The following is a 25,619-nucleotide window of genomic DNA, read 5'->3' on the forward strand; positions in this document are numbered from 1 at the left end:
GAAAAAAAAAACCCAATCCAGCTGTTGTGAAATTCTTCAGAGGACAAATCCGACTGACTCGTCAGCATCCTCCTTACTGTTCGGCAGTTCCAATAGCATAAGACATGGAAATGAAATATTAATAACCCTGTTTCTTCAGGCACGCTTCCGAAATGTAAGAGGCTCTCTCACTCTGTCACGAACCTGTTCCTTAAAATGATTGTGACTTTTCTCATCTTGGGTGAACTCCTGAGAAAGCCAGCAGCACCAAGTCAGACCCACCCAGCGTAATGAAGTCTGTTAGCGTTTGGACAGAGCTCGCTCATCTCCTTCCAGTCATTCAGAAGAAACAAACCAGAAGCAGCATTTGGTGATTTGAGTCACCTTGAAGAACACAAGCTCTAATTGTTCTGCTTCTCAGGTGCACGGCTGTCACGCCTGGCAGTACAGCATCACACGAGGGCATCGTTGCACTGTAAACACACCGAAAGAAAACCAGCTCCTACCTCGAAGTACTCGCTGTCCTCACAGACAGATGGAAAAAATAAATAAAACAAAGCAGGAACTTCCCTGAAAGCCTGATTTTTATGTAAGGAAAGAGGAGGCGGTGGAGTTAGTGTTCCTCTTTAACACCACTTCCTAATGTGAAGAATGGACTTGGTGCTTCTTCCTCCCTCCCAGTCAGTGTCCCCTGCCTTACTTCTGTTCCTTCCTGGTCGCTACAAGCTTCATTTTCAGTGGAGGACCGTGTTGGTTTGAACACCTCCCTGCTGCTTCCTCACAGACTTCTTTGTGGTGTGTCTTTGTGAAGAACAACGCTACAACATTATCCAAGTGCCACTTGCTATTTGGTTTTAGGCATTCATTTTGCAAGCTGAGACAGGGTGCCTCGCAGCACGCCTGCATTCATCTCCAGGCAGCAAAGCCCTCAGCACGTGCTGAATTTTAACCAGGCACTCAACTCCCGTTGACATCAAGGGGACCTACACAAGTGCTTCATGCTAAGGAGGTACTTCAGGGCTTTGCTGAATTGGCACTGGGTTTTTAATGGAAGACTTTGATGTGAGGAGTTTCAACTTACATTTTTTTGGTCATTTTGTAATCTCATTTGCTTTCCTAAACAAAGTAATACCTACTTTTTTTTCTTTTTTTTTAACCCCAGGTGATCATACAACATCTAAGTTAGCACCTCTAAAGACTGAATACAACTTCATAAACTGTTCTCAACTTCAAGCGAGTTGTGCTGATGGCAAAGCCCCAGCGATTCAGCAAAAGTTTGGGTCTGCTCAAATATCTGTCTGACATCTAGGGACTATGGTTTGGTGCACTTTCCAAAGCCTCTCTGAGCTCTTCAAAGAAAAAACAATGTACGCAAAGCACTGTGTTCTCCTACCCAGCTAATCTGGTTAGAAAATTTTAATATAAAGCTTTTTTTTTTTTAAAAATAGGTTTTGCTACTGTTATTTTTGTGTGAATACTGTGATTAATATGTGTGAATCATCAAGGCAAGCAGGCTACAGGTGCTGTGACAGACCATTTAAATTCTGGGAGCATGTTCTGCTGTCACTCATTAAAATGATGTGCCGCTATATACATTTGGAAACAAAATATTAAAATCACATATACAGGTGTATAATGTTAGGGTATATTCAAGGTAGAGGCAACTTTCAGCATCCTTCCACAAAGTTTTTGTTTGAGAAGTGCCACAGCGCTGACTTCCCGATCATTCCAATTGAACGAACACCTCGCCAAAAGCCACACCACTGGTATGAAATTAAGTTTGAGGCGTGCTACAGCCCTGCAAACTCCCTGCGGGGAGAATCTGGCAGAACTGCAGCCACAGTTCCAGCAGAGACATGTTCAAGAGGAAATCCAATGGGATTTGGACATCCCAGGTCACTGAGTATCACCCGGAAAATTTCACCCCTTGTATTGATCTTTCCTTAAATCAGATGCATGCCTAGCATTATAAGAAAAACTAGATATGTGTGACTGCAGATGTGCTTGGGAAGGAAGAGAGAAAGGGAGGGGCACTAAACTGCAGGCCAGGATGGCATCTAATATTAAAATTACTTTATTGTTTCCACTCCACTAGATTTTTTTGGGCTAGCAATCAAGGCAGATGGATTTACATTAGCAGAGCGCCTGGCCTTCCCTTTTCCTCTGAACTGTCTCTACTGGCTGCACATCAAAATGTGTCTTGGGCATTTGACAGGGCAAGGAGCCAAGATTGCAGGTTCATGGATTTCTTTTTTTTTTTTGTTTGTGGGTTGGCTTTTTAATTTTTTATTTTTTAAGCTTCTTTTGGAAAGGTTTAGTGGCATTTATCTACTGCAAGCAAGTGGGCAGGGCTCAGAAGAGAAGCTTTGTTCAGCAGGCTTTGGTGTCATGCAGGCATGCTGCCTTATTTGAGTACCTCTCTTTTGTGTAAGGGATTTGTTATTTGTTTGTTGTCAAGACGCCTATGGGTATTAGCCCCCACTTCTTATACAGAGATTATTTTTCTATTATTTTTTCACACTGTTCCCCTCCAGCAGTTTCAGCCGCTGTAACACTTGAGGATGTTCCAAAAGGCAGAGGGATAACGCAGGGACACCGAAAGAATTTAATGTTGTGGCTTCAGATTCTCTTTCCTTTGAATTTTCCTTTGAAGTGGCTTCTCAGTCCCCAAATACCAACTTATCTTTCCTTGCTTTCTCTTAATTCCTCCTCGATATCTACTTTAATACAAGTTTTTAACTGCCGTGGCTTTACTTGGGTCCACGTGGTCCCATACCACTACTACTGGGCCCTGCAAAATAATGCAGGATCAAGAAGTCTGCCCCTTCTGGCAAAGCTGACCCTGGAAAAAAAGAAAGAGTTTTTCCATCTTGATGGAAGTTGGAAGGACTTTATTTTCTCCAGAATAGCTAATTTTCTCCTTGAGCCATAGACCTGGGAACTGCTCTAGTTCCAGAGCTGAGGAGACAAGCAGCCCAGGCCCAGCTCCTGCGCTGGACCACACAGCCCCTCACAAAACCTGGCGTGTATCTGGGTTTTAACAAGAGGAAGAAAGGTCACTCTGAACAGGAGGCTGAGTTTGAAATTAAAAACCCCAGGTTAGCAGCATGGAAGGTGTCATTAGGGTCATCTCAAGGTAAGAGTATAAAGAAGAGTAGGCAGACGGGGGAAAAATTAACTTTAGAAGGTCCTATTTCTCATCTCGGTGGCCACAAGGCACGAACTAGCCAGGTTTGTCCTCTGAGCAGGTGAAGGAGCGAAGCACACGCGTGAGTTCCAATGCCATGAAGCATTTCCAAGCTGTCCAAAAACTCAGCACTAAATTCAAGCTGTTCTGATTCACTGGTACATGAATACAGAAATAGCTAGTCTGGCACCTTTCAGCTTTCTTCAGGATTACAGTTTTAAAAGGACTATGTCTGGAAAAACGTCAACAGCTTTCAGCTTGCTAAGGCAGAAACACTGACCCAATGCTTTTTAACACATTTGGAAAATAAACAAAATTTAAGTGGAACATGAGTCTGGATCCAGTACAGCTTCCTGGTTTATACCTTGAGCTGGTGTGGACGAGCACCTCATTACCAATTTCAAGGAAACCATGCTCATCTCTCAACTAAGAATCAGACGTAACCCCTTTATCACTGGCCCTAACTGAGTTTTAGAGCGTATCTCGGGAATTAAAAAAAAAGAGCAATATCAGCAGATTTACACAGGACAGATAAATAAAAGCCTAATGGCAGTGATGGGTAATAACTTGCACAAAGGGGTAGCTGAGGTGCATGAAAAAGAAACATTAGATTGCTTCACAAAAATCAGACAGTAACACCATTGGAAAAAAGTTAGCTTGAGATACTGCACTAAATCTAGTGATGAATGTGCTGATAACTCAATACTTAGTTTTGTGTCACCGCTGTAAATCAGAAGTCATTTTTCAAAAGTCTGAATGTTATTCTTTCTTGGTCCATCTTCAGCTGAGGGTTCTCAGCTCTAATGGCAAGAATAAAATTTATAGTCCACAACTTTGAGTTGATTCTCATGTTAGATGGAAGCTTGTCTCCAGAGGTTAGACTAACATATTTCTTACTCTCACAGATGCTTGGAAGTTTTTAAGGAAGTCTGAGGTTGCCAAAAACCAGAATGAGAAGAAATAGCCTAGGACACAGGGGAGAAAGAGATAAGAATCAAATGTTTAAAAATTTATGGGTTTAAGTCTTTGTTATGTAAATTCTTCATTCTGGAAAAGCTGTCTTGTTCTTCTTTACCAGACCAATACTCTAGAACCCTCAGATGTCCTTGCGATGCCTGGCATATAAATTTATCCATGGACAGAAGTCACTGAGCTCAGTTCAGTCCCACCATCCCAGCACACGGCCCCAGCACAACAGAAAATCCATGTAAGGGTTTTAGCAGTGCAAGACACAATCTAACACTTTCCCTTTTGATCCAGATATTTTAGGACTTGTCAACATGAAGATAATTAAGATTGCTTAATAAAAGATCTCAAAGTGAATATATGTAATTAAATAAACCTACAGGGCTACTATGAAAGCTCTAATTCAGGTGCAGGTGGCTTTACGTTGGAGATCTTGGCTTAGCAATCTCAGGCTGCTTTGCACTCACATGCCAACTTCACACTTTGAATTGATTCACTCTTTGTGAATCAAATCAGCAAGACATTAGTTTCTTTAACATCTTCACTGAAAGGATGTGTCAAATTCTGAAAACACTTTGAAATTTGTCACAGACATGTAACTGAGAGGAGTGATTTATTCTTTAGTGTTGACATGAGTAAATAGTTTACTCTACCTTTTTGAAACACTGAAGCAAAACACCTAACAGTGAAATGCATTTATGTCAGTTGGAGAAGCAGTCTAAAACTGGAATTGATAAACACAGAGACAAAAGACAGGAAGGAAAACAACTTCAGTGAGGACTCTTGGAACAAGTGCATACAAAACTCTCTTGCACTTGGCCAACCTACTGCACCCCATGCAGAATTTGTTAAAAAAAATAAAGAAGCCCCACACCTCTACAAACATGACCGCAACACTGAGCATCGCTGCCTAGACGTCCTGAAAGCGGCTCATGCACCTGGCCAGACCAGCTAGGCTGGAACTGTTGTCCACGACACCCGCTTACAAGACGTGTATGATGTGTTAATGAAAAATTAACCTGTAAACTAACACACCATTATGTTTCTGATTTAGATCTTGCCACTGATAATGTCAGAGATCTATTTAATAAACTCATCACTTGTCGTCCCCCATTTGCACGTGACAAGGAAACATAAGACGCTCATGATTATCAGCTCTGTTCACATATCTGAATTATTCAATCAGGTTTTTTCCCCCTTTGTGAAAACAAAAACTAGTGCAGATCACATAGCACGTGCCGAGAAAACCCATCTAATGACTTTACGGATATCTCATGTGAAAAGATTCAGTGGATTGAGCCTAAGGTTTATATTATACCCCAACATCAATGTTCTAAACAGCCTTTTCAAACTCACCCATAGCCTTACAAAGCCTCTCTAAACTGGCTGAGTTGCGGTAACAAAGGCTGCCACTGTGTGGTCAGTTATTTTAGTATTCAGGTAAACACAGTACACTTCTCCTTTATTCCCTCACTTCAAATGGGAAACTGAAAAGCAAGTTGGTGGTCCTTGTTCCAGCGATGACCTGGCTGCAAGAACAAATCAAGGCTTTACATATACGGTAGAACAAAATAAATACGTAACGCTTTGTGCCAAATACCATCCTCAGAGACGTCCCTGCAACCCTGCTGCCATCGGTTGAAACAAACTAAAGAGAAATGAGATGCATTTTGCTTCTGCCAGAGAGGAAAGGGAGCCGGGAGAACACGCCGACATGTGCCAACAGGTGGGAAAAGGATCCTGCCTCAGCTTCCTCTGGTTTCAAGCTTAAGACATCAGCTACATTGCAGGGGCATTTTTTTGTAAGCATACAGGGATTGATTACTAATGTTATGGCATTCCTTCCCGGTCATTCTTAACAGACCCTTTCCCTTCCGCCTCTACCTGCGTCATCCCATACACTGGCACAGCGTCAGGTTTGCTTGCCCTGCAAGGGCATGTAAGTCCACCCAGTGTAAACCTCCCCTTCCTGACCATCCTACTGGTGGGAGCAAAGCCCTTGTGACCCAGAGTCAGCCGATGCACACAGCGAACGCTGACAGCTGCTGTTACTTTGATTTATATAAAGCTTTATTATAGGGACCTCTGCCTTACATCACTCTCTGCCTACATGAATGTGTTTCTTCCGATACCAGCATATGTCACGCTACCTTTGAACAACCAAACGCTAACGATATCCACAAACAAGCCAAGATCTGGTGGAAACATGGATACATGTGAGCGAAGCAGACATAAGAGAAGGACTGGAAAAAATCTTGGGTTTGTTTTTTTTTCTATATCATAGTGATTATTGAAATGCACTTTTCAGTAGAGAAAACCCAAATTATAGAAAGAATTGATACTTCTAATCTGTCCCATTTCAGAAGAAAATACCACACACGTTTTAAATTACAATATTTTCTTCCTCCTCACCAAATTGATTTGCCCAGTATTAAATAGCTAATTAAAATACGACCACTAAATTGTTTCTCACGGGACCTCTCAGTACTGTAGAAAGAAAACCTCTCACCAACCTTAAGGGACATCTGTGCTGTGGCTCAGGCCTGGAGAGCAAGAAGAGAATTTCTGCTGTAAAGAAAGGTTGTTGAGATGCTCATTTCTGATGTTGAGTTACTGACACCAGGTTATCAAATACAGTTCTCTTAGTTTAAATGTCAGGAGGGGAAGGGGTGCAGCAGAAAGATATCACACGGCAAGTCTATCAAGAACGGCTTTCCAAAGCTACTGCAAGGCACGTGCAATCTAAGCCAGGACATTTATATGATGATTCCAGTCAGGTAAGAGGCAAAAAAACCATCCGTAATCACCCAGCAGCGCTCAGTAACCTGACGTTTCCCATTACACAGCAATTCCAGATTTTTATGGTACATTCTGGTACCAGGGAATTTAGCCATAAATAACAAGCCTTTGTGCAAATTCATTCTGCAAGATCAGCACTAATGGCCTGAGTCCTTGCCAGAAGAAGGTCGTCCACCTGCGCCTGTAGTGAAGGCAGCAGGAGCTCCCACAGTTCACTAGTTGCAAGAAGAATTTGCTTCTAGGATGCAGAAAATATTGTCAGATAGATTTAAAACAACAGGTTAGAAACAAAACAAAACAAAAGCTAAATGGTGTGAAATGGGTGAATGCTAAGAACTTAATTGGAGGGGGGAGGGGGAGCACAACCAAGATGAGGAGCCTGTGGTCTAACATGCCTGGACACCTAGATCTGCCAGCAAACCTCAGGAATTTAAAAGCTTCCTATTGACTTCAGCGGGCTGTCGCTGCCATGGGATGTTCCTGTGTGGTTGTGATACAGAACATCCCGCTTGTCGGCCTCAGGTGGTGGCTTCTGTGGCTCTGGGCAGCACTGGAAAGAATAAATCTGCATACAGGCTCCAACAAAACCATAAGTAGCAGAGGTGGCCCATGGCGCTTTGGGAGAAGCCCATTTCTTCAGCCTCGATGCACCAGCACGGCAGGGCCCGTCTCTGCCCTTGGCTGGGAGAGAGGAGTTGTACTGGAGGGCTTTCTGCTCAGTGGAGTTGGAATCAGCTGGGACAACAGCAGGGCAGAACTGAGTCTCAAACAGCTACTGCACTGCACCTTCGTGTCTGGCCTTAATCCAAATCGTCTTTCACAGTGTGAATAATTGCAGTGTTCTGCCCATGGAGGGGACAGCTAAAATTTGCCCCTCTGTGTTTCTTCAACTAATTTCTCTTCTGGTCCAAGTCCCCAAGGCCAACGTTAATAGTTCTTCTCAGAAACCATTTAGTAAATTATTTGGATGATGAATAGTGCTTTGAAAGGGTTTTGCAGTTACTAATAACACCATTCTGTCTTCCTGTTCCACAGCTGGTTTTATTAATAGAATCCTTTCATAGATGAGGGCTGATCTGCAAGAACATTCACTGAAATAACATCCAGAAAAATATTACTTATAGGCTGTTCTGAATCCCTAACCTCTAAGAAGTACAGCTCTGTTTTAGGAAACCATCAGTGTGCTGGCTGAAACTAAAGGAGATGGACTGCTTTCAGGAATGCAGAGCCTGACACTCTTGTGTGAGAAGCTGCTGTGAGTTTTCGAACCTTCCATGAAACACCAGAGCTTCTAACAAGGAAAAATTCACCTGCTCCATCTCTTACTGAACTTTATCAAGTCTAATGGGCTCTCCTGATTCATTTTCAGTTAATTGGCTCTAAGATGTTACCTCATTATTAGTTCAGCTGCAGGCATTCTTACCACCTTGGAAAGGTAAATTGGCCCTAAAACCAGAGAATTACTCCTTTAATTAGGTTGGATTGATCAGAAAGGCTACAAAGATCACCTGCATTAACTACAAATCAGCACATGCAACGTGCCTAGAGTCAGGGAGTGACAAGCCACCATGGAGACCCTGTCTTGGTCTTGTAGCACCCACTAACATGATACCAAGTTAGGAGATGCTCCAGTAAGGCCATCCATTGAAGAGGCCACAGACTGCAATCATGCTTAGTTGAAATTTGTTATCGTAATGAACTAAACCTTCTCAAAGTAGCAGATGCCAGGAGGGAAGGATGTTATACAGATTTCCAATACCAGCCAAACAGCCTCAAGCTTGGAGCCAAAATTCTGTCACTCTGCTGCTCCGTGGAGTGTCTTGTTTATGGACTTTCATTACTTACCCAGCTTTGGAAACCACTCATTCCAGAGCTCCCAGTGGTATAAGCAACTTATCATCACTTGCCATCAGCCGTTGTATATTATGTACATTAGGAAGGCTCCCCATGGAAACATAGCGTAATAGAAGCAGTTTGTTTTATTTTCCCCAGTAAAAAAGGAAAAAAATAAAATCAAGACTTCTGCAGAAATAGGCTTCTGAATAGATAAAAATTAATAACAAGGCATTAAATGTTTCTGTGCCAAATGACAGAGTAGGGCAATGAAAAGCTATTCAATATGTCGGTGCCTGGCTGACTTCATACACATTCTGGGAGGGATTTTAAAAATTGCCTGAGTGCTCTTGTAAGTGTCTTATTTTCAATTACATCTCTGCTTCAAAGTTGCTCAGGTGATCTTGAGGATACTCCCTTTTCAACGCCCAACCTATGCCATCAGACAGCTCTCAAGAAGAGGTGAAACACATGTCATGGGGTACACGGAAGCCATTTGGATGGTGCCAAAATGTATTTTAAAGAGTTTCCTGTTGCTTTATTCATTTTGAGTTCCATTGAAAAACAGTCCTTAGTTAGAATATAGATACCCCTGCTTGCAAAAACTCATAAACCAATCTTGGTTATATGCAAAACATCTGTACTCTGTATTCTGTTAAGGCTATAAATCTGTATTACAGTCCTCCGCGCACCAGTATTTATCTTTGTTGTTTAGTGCACCTCTGCACACTGGAGAATTCATTAGGAAAACGACAGAGCCATGCAGTGTGGCTATAAATTAGCGTTCTGCCGGAAGAAATGCTATTGATTTTGCATTGCACTCCTGGATTTGCATGTTTGCCAGCCAGCTTAACCATAATGCTATAATATACATCAAAGAATATCCCGAAGAGTTGAGTTTGCAGCCTAACTAAGGCTGCATTTTTGTGGTATGTTAAAGCTTTACAGAATGATAGTGCAAGAAAAAGTCCCCAAACCAATCAGTTAAGTGGCTTAGATTTAATCAAGCATAAAAAGGGTAAATTTTGTAGCTTCCTGTCTTTAGCATTTAAGTAGAGCCACAGCGAGGAGCTGATATGCTAAAGTGGTTCTTCTCTTTCCAGCAATTTGAGGGATGACCTTGGCATGCTACATCCAACCAGCCCACAGCCTCAGAGATCGCTCCTTGCAAAACAGGTCAAGCAAAATGGGGTAAAAGGGTTTATGCTAGCAGGTAGCAGAATAATAGCTTAAAGGACAGAGCCAGGGCTTCTGTGAACACGTTCCAGCACAGCCACACCCCTCAGACTAGCTTATCCATTTTTCATGATACAGCTTGAAAATGCATATTCCCCCAAGAGTAGAAGCAAATGCAGAGTCCCTGGCTTGAGCAGAATGAAAAACTGAGACCTCCAGCAGGACGCCAGTGACACCCTGGTGAAGGCAATGGGGAGAGAATGCTCCTTGTGGGAAGCACCCGCAGGACCTGGTTTGAGGGATGCAAGGCAGGGACACTGGAGAAATGTTACACCAGGAGATGGAAGACAGGGAAGTACAAGGAGGACCTGCTACTTAGAGACCTTTATACATGCCATCTATGAGCTGCAGATCCATTGGCATTTACAACCATGAAAGGGACACCCCGTCTTTCGTCACTCAGCCATAAAATCTTAAAACTGAGTTGGCTTTAACTAGCCAGCAATCAATTACCACAGGAGAGCCAATTGATCACATATCATGATTAGCCAGATAATTTGCTTCATATTTCCATTAACGAGCCCAATGGGCATGATTAATTGCTGCAGGGGGTAGAATTTCAGCATGGTTAGTGGGGAACTTGCTTTGTAATACTGTGAATCCCATTACCGTTAATGGAAATTTAACAGCCAAATCCCGTGTGGATCACTTAGAAAAAATTACCCCTTAAGGTTAAAGGGGAATTCATTAATAGTATTCTAGGATGCTCTGATTTAAAAGTACTGCAAGTCTCCCGTGGCACGTAGAAATATGCATCCTACTGGTTTTTGCATATCCCTCTTTATTACATCTATCACATTACCCTTCCCAAATGGAATTTCAAAACACAGCTCAGCCTATTGAAATGGAAGGCACATTAAGGGTAAAATTTCTAAAAGTTATTCAAGGAGATTTATCTGCTAAATTCCTATTAATATTAACAGGAATTGCCCAGCTACGTTGCTAGACAGTACTCTGAAAATGAACCCCAACAGCAATTTATCAGGCTCCTTGATTCTGATGCCCATACATAGCAGAGCACACACTACATGTAAGTCTAAAGTTTGGGCTGGGAATCTAGATACCATGCTGTCACAGTTAATGACATCTAACGCTTCATCTTGCACTAGTCTGAGATGTAGACAGAGTCTTATAAATGACTTTCTGGGGTGTTTGGTATCAAAAGCCGATACATGGATGTCAGTCGAATGTAGCTAAAGGATATGTAGAAAAATATTAAGTTGTCACTCTGGAGTGCCTTACTGACTGTCAATCACTCGGAAACACTGGTGACAGAGTGCTCCTATTGTTGGGCAGCCAAGTTGACAGAGTTAAATTCCCCCTGAAATGCAAGGCTTATGTTCTCTGGAAACCAAGGTCTATTAAAATGGACACCCAAAAGAGACACCTTTTAAATACACATGAAACAAAAGGATAGCTGCAAATGTTAGACAGTGTGTCTCAGACTGATGACACCAATAATTTAGAATCGATTTGGCTGTTTTCCAATTTACAAGTAATTCACAAGTTGAGCAGCATTTTCAAAAATTCATGCATTGCTGATTAAGTTTCTGACCATTTATTGTTAACATATGACTGCAACTAATTATTAAACAGTTTTATATTGGCCAAAGTCATACAGAAGTGCATCTACTCCTCAATCAACTGGATGAAACTCTTCACACAGGGATATGACAACGGTTGGACGTCAGTAGTATCATGGTGCATGCATGGACTCGCTCATTTAACCACAAACTCAGTGAACACACAACTTTGCATGCAGGTAATTAGTCTCTGTTTATATATATAAAAATATATATTTGTTAAGCTGTTTGTACCCCATTACATCGAACGCCCACAGGAACTGGTTCCTGAGACGCTCTTCTGTAACATTTTAGTGATGCAAACCAAAACCAACTCATAAGTGATTGCTTAAAAACAACAAAAGACACTTTGATGTTTCAGTTCAAAGTTAGGGAAAAGACTGACTGGATCAAAAAACAGAAGTTGGCAAAATTAGCGCCAGCCACAGCTTGATGCTGCCACAGTTAAGTTGTTGCAAAAAAGCCTGACTAGTTTGGGAATACTCATGCACATAAGCCGAAACATCCACATTGATCAACCAAATCAACCTGCCTGCAGTATCAAGCAATTATTAGCGTTAAGACCATCCCTAAACAATTTGGATGCAATGGATATCAAAAGGGACCCATCCACCCCATCTCTGACAGTATCTGGGATTTATGGATACATACAAGCACACTGTAAGAATTTTACATATTTTTTTTTCCTGTTCCACTTCTACATCCTACAATTGTTTTTGTAGTAAAACTGCATCCACATTAGGCAAACTGATCCTTGTGTAGTGCAGGGCCTTAAGGTCTATTTTCATCCAGCTGGTGAAAGGCAATGCTGGATTCTCATTAGCATGAGATAATTTCTAGCTGCTTTGTCCAACTACCTAGGGGAACGAGTGGCTGGAAAGAATGAAGGCAGCATTGGAAACAAGGGACCACCCAGAGAAAGAGACCAAAGTAGAAGAGTCAATCAGGCAAGCGATAACACAGGAGTAAAGGGTATGGTAGACAAACCTCAGAACAGGATTAGTTCCTGAGACCTTAAGGATTTCAGAGACTTCTCCACATGCACCCGAGTCTGGCCCTCCTTTAATCCATTAGTCTGATTCTAGTTGCATCCGCCCCTGGGTTCGTGTCCTGAGGTCACTGCTTCCCCCTTCAAATTTTTCCTTCAAATTCATAGCATCTCTAGGAGTCTTTACTCCATCATCTTTCCACAGCCAGAGACTAAGTCAAAAGAAATCTTTATGACAAACAATGTCTAATTTCCCTACAAAACATAAGTCTTTTCTGCTTATCCTCTGAATTAATTTCTGTTCAAACTAAAACATTTCCTTTACAGTATCATTTCATGTCACAGATGGGACCCCTGGTTTATTGTTCTTGCTATTAAAAAAGGCTTCTTTTTTCCTGACCTGAGTAATAGGTTTTCTCCTTCCTATCTAGTCTAGGCTTCTCCTCTTAAGCAACAAACTCCTCAAACCTCTAATGTTTCCCTTACTTTGAACATCCATTGTGAAAGACATTTATGAGCTTTCCTGGGAGCTGCTTGGGTACTTAAGAGGTCCGGTGTCCACAGCAGCACTGAGCTCATAAGTTATTGGCACAGCTAAATGAGAGCATGGAACATTAAGGCCTGGTGGAGCTGAGCCAGGAAAGGTGGAGGGGTCGGGGAGTGATGAAAAAGAATAAGACATATTGGCAAGAGCAGAAGGGAAAAAGTCTGAAGGCTTGCCAGAAAGAAAGGAATTAGGAATGGAAAAGCCGAACCAAGGCAGGGAAGTCATCAGGATTTTCAATTTCCCCCCTGCACAGCTCAGGATGACTCGGTCCTGTTGATTTGTCTCACACACTCGAGCAGCAGCTCATCTCCACCATCCCCATAAAACACTTTTTCCCCTGCCAGCTCCCTGTGCAGCACGGAGGCGCCGGCCAAACCCCGAAAACTGCGCTAGCGAGGATGCCACGAGCGCCACTCGCATGCCACACCAGCCTTCCAGGGTGGAAAACTGAGCACCCAAGTCAAACGTGTACCTCCCCCTGCATCTTCTTTTCATGGTTCTCACCCTGGGGCTTGACACAGAACTAGTCCAGCTGCATTTACACCTTCCTTACTCCTGGTTTGGTTCTGTGTGGTGGAACGCTAAAGCAGCACTGACATTGCATCTCTTCTTTACCCCAGAGACTGTTGTGAAGCATCTAGAGACTAATAAGGATGTGGTTAATGGTCTGCCATTCAGATCTAGACTCTTAATGCCTTTCATTACCTGCGTTAGGCAGGGGATACCAGCGCCAGTGGCAAAAAAATAGCATACAGTACTCTTTATTTGAAGATATAATGGGTCTATGTGAATGGTGAAATATTGCATGAAGCCCTCACGGTGACGGAAGCAGAAACAGTGCAGAAATTAAGGCATGAAAGGGAGAGGGTTATTACATCAGATCTTTATTAATGTGGTAATAGGTGCAAAACAGCACTAGATTTACCAGAGTAGTTGTGAAAACAAGTGCCATTCAGATCTGTGGTAAATTAAAACCAGTAGCAGCTGTGCCTCTGCGCTTAGAGCAGAAATCCACCCTCACCCCACGCACCGGGAAGGCGCAAACATCTTTAAACTGGCTTGGGTACCCCATTCTGCTGTACATCACAATTTAAGGAGGTCAATATGCAGCAGGCTGAAAGATTTATCATGCAGTCGCTAGCAGGCTCATGGATCCCAGTTTTTTATCTAACGGTTTTCTGTTTTGCTAAATTACAGCACTTTCTTTATATCTCAGAGGGTACAGACATTCAGCTAAAGACACTGAAGGAGAGGGGTTTTTTGCCCCCCTGTCTTGGCTTATCAAAAGGCTAAGGAAAAGATTATGGGATCTTTAAACTACTTTGAGATGCAGTTCACCAGGTCACCATATCATCCCTCCTCCTTTCTCTTGCTGTCACATTCACCTCAATTTCTTACTATATCTGTTTCTTGACTCATTGCTAAATTTTAAGCTTAAAATGCTGGATTGCAATATCCTTGCCTGTCTGCTTTCCTTGCTAAGGAAAAAAAAGAAAAAAAGATCAGTACCCTGCAAGGTATGCAGGATGAAAACATTTTGTGTGAAGGTCTGAGAAACATCTTAATAATTGCTAGAATTTGCTATTTTCATGTAGAAACTGCCTTTGACATTTGACATGACAGGAAATGTTGCTTCAGGAAGATGGACAACAGGCTATGCTTAATTAAAACATGCAGAGGGAAGGGAAAGGGAGAGAAAGTAACTTATACCACATTTGCACATCGCTATATCCTCCTAGAAGATCCTGGATATGGATTAATGAGGAACAAGAAAAATGAACCGCATTCCTCTCGGCAATTATTTTTGCTTCCTGCTAAAGGCAGCCATGAGTAACCTGTGTAACTGGAGGTGCAAAGAGCTGCTGCTGAGCACGGGATGCCACAAACCTAGGTCCAAACTCTGCTTTGTAAAACTCACTCCCTACGTCAGCTGCAACCCAGAGAACAACACCTCAGCATGACTCTAGAAGCAAAGTACGTTGACCCGCAAGTTAAGAAAGTGTCCTAGAAAGGAGGAGGCAGAAGAATGCTTTCTTTGCTTGCGTGGCAAGGTAGGGAAGGTAATGGACTGATTCAGTTTACACCAGGTCTGGCCTAACTTTCTGGGTGCTCCATGCAGAACGCTCAGGGCTTGGCTCCAGGATCCATTATCCGCACCTCCTCCTCCTCCAGGGACAGGTCAGGTTCATCTGCAGCAGCTGGTACAGCCAAAGGTGGTTTCAGAGCTGACTCTACCAAGACCTGTCCTCTTCTTTAGAGGACATATATACCAAAGCTTGGTTCGACATGTCTCTACCCCCCTGCCCCTCCCCAGTTATGACTCACAGTGCCCTGGGCATCATGAAGGTGCCTTCTGGCCCTTAGTGAAGAGCCCACTCTTCAGTTGCTCTCAGTCCACAGCTGCCTCTGTTAATCGTTACCTCCAAATCCTTGTTATTTTTTGCCTTATCTCACCCACTTCTGTAGTTTCCCATCTAAAGCTTTTTTTTAAGCTGTCAACCATTTTTTTTTAATAGGTTAAGCCTGACTATGCTTTTTTCCCCCCCTCATAATTCATGTGTCAGACATCAAGGGAGGCGACGCGAGGGAAAGCAGCATGCGCAGTGAACTGAACAATCAGCTGACAAAATTTGTAAGATGATGGAGGCAGTTCAAATAATACCGAACACAACAGCGACCGAGAGCTGACTGAGCAAATAAATGCATCACTGGCAAGTTGCTGGGCACACCGAACGCCCAAGACAGAGCTCCAGGCACCTGGTAAGATTCTGGGCTGAGAAAGGCAGATGTTGAAGACGCATCGCCCGTTCCCGGAGGGATAACTTTGCAGGTGGGTGCTATATCCAGCCTACGCACAGCAGGTCTCAAAGCGACTGCACATATCTGAAAGCAAACAGGCCTCATGCTAAAGCTTAGGGCACTGATGCCTTCAACAAGTAGCTGAGTATGAAACAACCCAATTTCCTTCTGAACTTCCATTCCCACGTTTTCCGGGGATGTTGTCGCTACTTAAGGGCATTTTGCCTTGGGAATTTGGAATCTAATTTTAAATAAAACTGCAGGACATACTATATGATAACCAGTTTCTAACTGGTAGGTCAAACTGGGTCTTTAAGAATGAAGAGCTGACAGAGGTTTTGCCTGTGTCTGTTAGAACTGACACCTGACCTCCTATACTATATCTAACAGCTGATACAATTAGACCCAGGTCTTTGGAGGAATTAGTTACTGAAGGTGATATTTTAATAAAAATCCACAGAGGATCGTCACGTACCCAACATATGGGTGAACTGCTAGCGCCTCTGTTGCATGGGAAGACAATGTTTCAGTGATAACTTTCTGTGCATGGTAGGAAATGCGCAGGTAGAGAGAAAAATTTGGCTTTCCTGGTCTGGTGGTCCATTTGATGGAAGTAATGCTTCTCCAGGCTCGTCAGACTAGTGTGCCTTTTTGAAGTAATAAATTCTCTTTATATTTACTATAAAGGAGTACAAGAAATGCATCAGCAATGAAGATAATATATTATTTTTGTGGATGCTTTAAAGAGTCTGTCGCAGTGCTAAAAGGGCAAGTTATTTGTTTGGGATTGTAGTAAAGTTTGCCGAAAGTCCCAGCCTCCTCCCAAAACCTACAGAAGAACAAATGGCAAAATGTTTTAGAAGGGAAAAATTAAATGTAAGTGAAATTAAAATCTACTGAGAAAGTGGCAATTTGGTTGGACAGGTACATTACTGGGGAGGGAGCAGAGCAGTGCAATACATGCAAATCACACAGCTCTATCATAAGAATCCATTCTCACAATATTATGTTGTATGGCACAAAATAAAGCCCCTGAAGGTTCATCTTTTGGCTTACTCTGAAGCTTTAAAGGTTTACCATTTGAGAACTAATATTTACAAGATCTGAAAACAATGGACACTGCAAGCAGAAATACTGAGAAGCACTTAAGTAAGGATATATTTTTTGCATGCCTACGAATCTGTGCAGCCTTTTTGACTGAAGATGCTTTGACCCTTATGAGCAAATCCCTCCTCATTTCAACTGGCTTGTGTCCAAAAACCCCTAATTCTAGAAATACTAAGGTTTTTTCTCTTATCTATTTACTTTAACAGCTTCTTTGCCCGATTCTTAAGTCTCGCACAATACTTCCCTGGCCCTCAAAATATAATCTTCATGCTTTTCCTGACCGCTTTGCAAACATTTTTTTTTTCCTATAATACCAGTAATCAGAAAAGCACACATTTTGAGTCTCAGAGCCACCTGCCTGCATTGGCTAATCTTTCAAGAGCTTCTATACCATTCTGAAAATCCTTCTTATTAGGCAATTTGCTTCTCACCACCCAGTGCTGCGGCTGACCCTGCTTTCCATCAACACACCATTTCTATACAAGTAAAAATCCTTTTTTGTAACCCTTCCATTCCAACACTACACATATATCGAGGTCGTACAAGTTCATCACAGTATCCAAACAGTTTGGCATATAGACAGGAGATTTATAATAGTCCCTTTTAAATTATACATATGCTATTGATTATGTATAATATATTAATGGCACAATTTACGTGCCAACGTGATGATCCCATATTTATAATTAGACAACTGGAGCTATGCAGAATGTTCACAATGAGCATTTAAAATCCACCTGTTTTAAAGACACTGTTCTGCTTTTATTTTGCAAAATTGATTGAGGCCAAAACAAAGTTTCTCCCTTTAATTCCTCTGCTACAATATAGCACTTCCATACGTTCCTGGTTTTGGAGAAAAAAAAACGCTTCTGTATTTGAAACAGTGCATTTTTGATAAACCATAATATGAAATTTAGTGTTTCAGCATAAATCCACCTATTTCACAGAAGCCTGGAGAAAAGGAACGGCCCAAAACAAGCACTAGTCCATGACCTCTACGTACATATAAATATGTACACACAGACTTATCTACACAAACACACAGATGAGTTACCAAGATGGGGAGACAGAATGTGTGTATGATGCTGCAGAAAGAGGGCATGCTTAATTAAGGGAGTAACAGTACATAGAAAAGAACAAGTCTCTGTGTTTGTGACAAGAAGTCTGGCTTTCGGATATGCCAGATTGGAGAGCATTGTAATATTTGATTCTAGATTTAAGAAAACTGAGTTCTTAGAGACACATGAAGCAGTATCAGAAAAAAACCACCCGATCCTCAAATTCTTTTCACGTGCTCAGTTCGCAATAAACAAAAAATAACAATTCCTTATCTTAAAAAAATAAAATAGTTAAGCAGTGGTTGACATTGCTAGTGTTTATGTGTAAGAGGGAAATGAATAATCTCAGTTATGTTATATGAGAAATTATGGAGAACATCACATGTACTATAAATCATGCAAGTTTCTCTGAATATCTGCATTGGTTTCCAAGTAAAAAGTCCCTGCAAAACAGAGATCTGACATGCAGCCGAATCATGGCTTGACAATGTTCAATATACTATTACAGCATACGAAAAGCCACTTCCAATGTCCTCTACTTCTGTTTTATTGTAGTTAGAGACCTGTTTCTCTACATCCACTCTTGGAAACCAGAAGGCCTGAGACCAGCCATTTCAAAGCCACCCTGGATGGGTAGGGCAGCTGGTGGAAAAGGCAGCTGAAGCTTTCTCGCTTCATAACGCACCGTGACCCAAACTCCTTCTGACAAAGGAAATCAATACTTCAGTAGGAGACATGCCCCAGCTCAGCACAGAATCTCATATGAACAAAAGGCCTCTTCCTGCCTGAAGAACACCCCCGGAGCACTGTATCAAAACTCACCTCATTTAATACACACAACTGCAGAGGGTGTTTGCCCCTCCATGCCTCCTGTGTCCTTCTTTAACATTTACTGTTTGAGATCAGTAGTCTATACAATTTATCGCACCTGTCAAGGCTAATTTATTCATGCGATCTGGCAGTAATCAAAAAGACTGAGATCGATGTGCCAGCAAACCCTGACATTGATTCATATTTTAAAGTCCCATTTGACCTTGAACTGCAGCTAACTGGAGCTGAACTTGTCAGCAGCTCCCTGAGGCTCACTGGGTCTGGCAGATCAGCGCCTCTGGGTTAAAGGCGCAACGTCAGGGCAACGAGCGCCTGGACCGCGAGCACAAAAAGCTGAACTGCAGAGGGGTAGGGGACCAGGGAAAATGGCACCGTTAACAACACCGCGGTCACAGAGCCATGAGTTGATCCGGCACATGCAGCTGTGCAGCTTGTGCCTGCACGTTCCCATGGTACAGCTGTTCAGGAGTCAATGATTTCTTGCTGAGGGGTAAAAAGGATGAGGGGAAGGAGTGAAGAAGGAATATGACATATGTCTGCCCGCAGCAGCACAAGTAGGACACCCTAGATTGTCCTCAGCAGACCGCTGCCCCATGTAGAATCATAGAATCATTAGGGTTGGAAAAAACCTCTCCGATCATCAACTCCAACCGCCAGCCCAACACCCCCAGGCCTCCTAAACCATGTCCCCAGGGATGGTGACTCCCCCACCTCTCTGGGCAGCCTGTGCCAATGCCTGACCACTCCTGCAGGGAAGAAATTTTTCTTAATATCCAATCTAAACCTCCCCTGGCGCAACTTCGGGCTGTTTCCTCTCATCCTATCACTAGTGACCTGGGAGACCAACACCCACCTCACAACAGCCCCTTTCGGGCAGTCGTGGAGAGCAAACGTGGGCCACTCATGGTAGAGTCAAGGGGAGGCAAAGGCAAGACAGAAAACACCACCACCTTCCCTCCCTGGGGCAGGAGCAGAGACAGCGGCTGGTGATCCAGGCACAAACGGCAACAGGGGCTCCCCAGCCCGCTAGGTACCTGCCGACGCACCGCGGCAAGATCAGCCGGAAACAGGAACAGAAAAACCGGGTCTCAGGAGAATTGCTTTGAATGTGCTCTTGCACTCCTACTCAGGCACAGGCTTTAGAATTTGCTTATTCCTTCTGAAGTCCATCACCCCGTCCTCTCCTCACTCAACCATCCCCTAAAGGAACACAGGAGTTTTAAGAACAGTTCCTCTAATCCACGCACGTACTGTAACCTCCAGCAATCATTTTAGGCTTTGGGTTCAGAACAATTAGTCAGGAAATCTAATAAAGTCTATTTCAAATAGTTCCAACCTGAGCTCTACCATCAAATGACTCTCAATTGTCCAATAAGGACAGTTTTAGAGCCTTCTGCCTCAGTTTCCACTTGGTTAAATGGAGGCATACGTAATTACCTGCTCCCCAGAACGTGCTAGGAATTATGGTAGTGACACGTTTTGAAGTTATCGAATTGTTTGTTTTTCTGCTGATAAGATGATATTTGTGTAAATGACATGCTGTTAGGGATGCAGAGGAAATCTAAGTGGCAGTTTAGGTAGAAATATGCAAGCACAGTTTTACTGAATCACGCAAATAGATTGTTTTATTACAGTCAAAACACTTGAATATGTAATACTTGAATATGTAATAGCACAGATTTTGCAGACGTATTTTGATGCTTCTCTGAGGTTCTCCTTGGCTGCGTTTCTCACGCTATGAATTATGTATGTCATATTGTTAAATACGACTTTTCAGCAAGATCTGCCTTTTCTAAGCCTAGAATACAAATGGAAATGACAGATATGCCATTTTGAGTTCGGTTTTCCTTTCTTTTAAATAGCTAACACCTTTCCATTGCGTTGGAGGAAAGTTACCAAGGGAAAGCCATTGACATTTTGACCAATGCCTTTGTGCGCGTTATGTTTACATCTAGCGTTGCCGCGCAGTCTAATCCCATGTTCATGGAGGAGAAACAGCGGCATGCGAGGATGCAAAGGTAGTTTGTCTGTATGGATCTAGACCAGCCCCAGTGTGCAGGTTTGGGGTTCTTTTGGACAACTGATGATTGGTGTCCTTCCGTGACATGACTGCAAGCAAACGCTCACTGCCACCAGTGCCAAAAAGAAAGCGGTCATAAAACTGAGGCGAGCTTGGGAAAATACTTCAGGGTTTACTTGCAGGAGGAAGATCAGGTGGCAACACGTGAGCTTCTCATCTGTTTGCTGTTTTGACTGTGCCAAGGACTGCCATCACGCCCACACTCGCACCTGTGTATTTTCTGTCCATGCTCAGCTGAACAGGGCTCTGTCGCCCTGCTCTGTGCCCCGTTCCAGCCCCTCTATGCCAGCCCTTGTTCCTCTGTGGGCTCTTTCGGGGGGGAAACTCTGTCCCCGCCACCTTCCTGCAAGGTGCCTGGCCAGCAGTGCCTTTCTGAAACATTAACTGCGAGACAAACAATAGCAGCTCACCTGCGCTCCTTCAGAGGACGTTTTCTGCCACTCTAGAGGTAACAACTTTGTCGTTCCCTGTACTGTTTTGCCCACTATATAGTGAATATTGTCATTGTCCTCTGCTGATGGGCAAAGAGGAAGGACAGGAAACAGCCTCCTCAAGATCAGGCAGCTGGCGACTATTCCCCAGTCAAGTCCTTAACCTGCTACACAACACAGCCGCCCTGTCTGGGGCTCCTTTGCTGCGAATAGTCCCATTGCACTACGCAGGACATTAAAACAAAATTTATAGAAGATTTCCATTAAAAATTTCTCATTGGTGGCTAATCTGCTGCTGCCTTCAGCAGAAAATAATTTATCTCTTTCTTTCATCATTTCTTCACAGCGTTAAGTTGCTTTTTTTCCTGTGCATTATACACAACAAAGATAATGATATAACTTTTTGGCACCAAGGAGTGAACCTTTATTCAACGACACAGACACACGCATTATTCCTTCCCTGCTCCTAGTCCTCAGCTCAGAGGTATCCATCACACAGGTGAGCTCAACCTGCTTTGCTCTATTCAGGCAACACTATTGCAAGCGTAATTATCAGTCAGTTAGACATTTCTTTAGCACGTTGCAAAAGATCAAGTAAAAAATATCATATTACCTCCCAATTTTTTCCAGGCAGAATTAAAACAAAGCCAAATAAACCTAAGCCTCACGGCACTTCTCCCCTCCAAACCCACAACTCAAAGATCAGCTCTCTTTTCCTTATGCTTACATGGCGAGAACGTTTCCACTCACCAGTGGTAAGGATTTATATGACTCTGTTTAACATCATAAATAACAGTGACTTGAATTTTCCTACAAGGGTAACACCTCAGCGACAGATGACAAGTTATACATTTCAGTGCCTGCAATCCCACCTCCAGGCACTGCGCTCAAGACTGGAGGGTCCTATAAATTTGACAGCTCACCTCTAAGGCTGAAGTACATTTTCCCAAGCGAGATGGCTCTCCTGGAGGATGGTACCTGGGGAAATCCTTCCAGCAACACAAAGAAGCGTGAGAGCAGTTTAGGCTGTTGGTAAGGACTCCTCCAGGACTTACCCAGGCTGCTGGTCTGGGTTGGGACCCTCCACACAGGACACTGGCCCAAAACCGAGGCTTTGCTCCAACCGCAGAAGCTCAGGCTGAGAGGACTCCTACCATCTATGAGCCCTCTGTGCTTCCTAGAGGGTCAGATTAAACCTCTCATCCCCAGAAAAACAAGAACCACCTGGGAGCTAATCAAAAGGTCAATTAGAAAATGGGCATCTCCCTGCTCTGGGAACAGCTGGTATCCTGAAACACTTTGGCATTTCACTTTTTGAATGGAAAGAGCTTTTTTCCACAGCGCTGGTGTGTGTATATATATACATACGCACACAGACACACACACATATATAAAATATATATATGTATATTTTTAAGAGTTTTCAAAGAGACTCAAAATGGTTCCAAAAACCCGAAGAAACCTTTTGCCGGGGTACTGGGCACCTGCCTAAGGACAGACAGTTGGGCACCTCTGGCTACACGATAGCCCAAGCCAGGCTTTCAGGAATCAGCATCAAAATTTAGGGTTCTCCAGAACATTTGGAGTTTGGAATAAGTTGTTACTTTGCCATAGAAAATATGTTGTACCAGAAAGTTTCTGACCAGCTGTAGCTCATCTCTGGGCTTTTGGTTCAGTCTCATCACTGGGCAAGTGAAAGCTATTTCAGTCTCAACACAATTAGCCCACTCACCTTCTCTGCATTTTTCCTCTCTCCTTCATTCACTTTACACCTGCTGCTGCAGAGGAACCTGTGTTAGTTTTAAATTAAACCTGCGGCAAAGTGGCTGAGAAGAAAGCAGCAAAGGCTGAGGAAGCCGCTCCTTTCCTCGGTTCTTTTGCTGTTGATCCCTTTCTGAAATTTCCAGCCTTGTGCTTTTATAATGTCCTAGTATATGAAAGAGTTTGTAACATAAAATGTTACACTCGACGGAGCATGATGTGATATTGAAGCCAAATGGCCAGATGCTCTTTTCTGAGCTATTTCCAATGCTCCCACTTTAGAGAATGTTTTAATGGTATTCACAAGCTCTAGTCCTGTAGTTTGCTGGCAATTTCATGCTAGAGCACCATCGCGCCGCGTTCTGATGAAAACATTGTTTTCCATTCAAGGTTACAATTATCTTCAATTTAATAAAAAGGGGGGGAAAAAGGGAAAAAAAGAACACTGTCGTTGAAAGAAATTGCAGACAGGTAGGGAGTCAAATTCTCTCCCCAGAAACAATATCGTGCATCCCATTTTGAGTACAATAAAGGCTACAGAAATGATCTGATAGGAGAAAAACGCAAGTACTCTTAGTCGGAACGGGCCAAGGGCCGTCTTTCAGCTGTCTGGCTTTGCTTTACGCTGTTTTCACATTCCTTTTTTTTCTTGTGCGGGAAAACCCTTTCCACAGAAAACCCTCTGGTTTGAAACGTGGTTGATGTCAGCCATCCGAAACCTAGCACCAGGCGCTCGCTGTCGCACTGGAGCTCGGCCTGTCCTCTTCATCTGCTTTTGCATGGATTTCTTGTTGCTGACAGTGCTGCATCCCTTTGGCTCACTGCACAGAGGCACCAGCACCAGTTACTGGGAGGGTACAACCACAGAGCCAGGACCAGAGTAACCAGGGCTGCAAACAGCTTTCTCCGAGCTCTGCAAACGTCAAGCCCAAGCTTATCCTGGTTGCATCAATGAAACTCCGCTGGAATTAAGAGATGCTGAACATTCAGACAGGCAGAGGACCTGGCTCATCATTGATGCACATCACCACAGAGTAGACCATTCCAATCCTTATTTTGAAGAGGGGACGAGTTGTGAATTAATGTAATCCAGGCACTGTGAATTCAATCCTTTCGTGATCTCTTAATGCTTGATTTTACAAGCTTAACATTCTTTTACCTTAGGAAATGCCTATAAAAATGCTAAATTAAACTGGAGATGGAAAAGAGGACACCTTTACTTACACAGCTTATCTGCAGGGTGAGACCCAGGAGATTTATCACAGAGATCTTTGCAACCTATGCAATGGAGTAACTTCCAATAACAGTAGATTACATCACTTATTAGGATTTTGCTTAGGCAGTGCAGAGTTCGGCGTAGAGCTGGGCGGAAGAGTTTTAATAGCATTTAACTTCATGCTGAAAACGCTGATTTATCACGCTCCAGTGTGAATAGGCCTGTGTAAGGACGGAGTGCACTGCATTTTTCAGATGCCAGCAATTATGAATTTTTGTTAACATCACTGAAATGAAGAAATGCCTTCCAACTGAAAGGCTTTCTTTTAAAACTCTTAATTTGAAACTGAATTAATTTATAATAAAAATTCCAGCTTGGGAAGGGAGAGGAACTAAAAATGAAGTATTTTTGGATTTACCCAAATAAGACATTTTGATTAGCCTGTATTTTTGTACAATTTTCGTTTGTATTTTACCACAGCGTGTGGGCAAAGACCCTGAAATTTTGAGAAACATTCCAGAGCAGGGTTTCTGCTTATCTCTTAGATCTAAGAGTAGGGGCCTGGCCTCATGAATCACACAGGGTAAAAAGCATTGTCCGGAATTCAGAATTAAAGTTTGCTACACATAAACCTTGTGACACTTTTATTACAGCGTACCAGCCTAGAATCTGCATTTAAAACACCGACTGCTCAAAGGAATCTAAATCTCCTTTGCTAAAGGTAATAAAATCAGGTCAAGAATTCCGTGCTCAACAATCTACCGTTAGCATTTCTGTTCAGAGAAAATGTAGTTCATCTGTTTTTAAAGAAGTAAAGCCGGGCCGTATAACATATGTTTGGAAAGTATAATAATTTGCTTGTGTATGAAAGTCCATTAGGTAACAGGTTTTATTTCAGTGAATCTGCACTGTGATTTTTTTACAGTACCCACAGTATTTCTGCAACGCCCAGAGGTGGGACTGCATTTCCCTATACAGAACCCAAGCTTGATTTCAGCTCGGCCACCATTAGCGAGGCAATCACAACAGCAGAGAGCGCAAATGATCTGAGCTTTTATCCTGTTTTCAGACAATTCTTTTCAAGCCCGGTGAATCGTGTGTTCCCAGGGCCATGATGTTGCCAGTTGCCAAAATTACCTGCGACACATTTGCTTGAGCCAAGGTCAAACCAACCTTAAGCATCCAGCTAAGCTCTGCTGGAGAATTAAGCCATCACTT

At 42.9% G+C, this 25,619-nt stretch overlaps 1 protein-coding gene across 2 annotated transcripts in view; it reads right to left on the reverse strand.

Annotated features, from left to right (window-relative positions):
- GALNT9 (polypeptide N-acetylgalactosaminyltransferase 9) overlaps positions 1-25,619 on the reverse strand; it is a 161,087-nt gene that overhangs the window by 50,153 nt on the left and 85,315 nt on the right. The gene's annotated exons all lie outside the window — the stretch shown is intronic.

The sequence above is a fragment of the Phalacrocorax aristotelis genome, chromosome 15 (genome assembly GCF_949628215.1).
Source record: "Phalacrocorax aristotelis chromosome 15, bGulAri2.1, whole genome shotgun sequence".
Taxonomy (NCBI): Eukaryota; Metazoa; Chordata; class Aves; order Suliformes; family Phalacrocoracidae; genus Phalacrocorax; species Phalacrocorax aristotelis.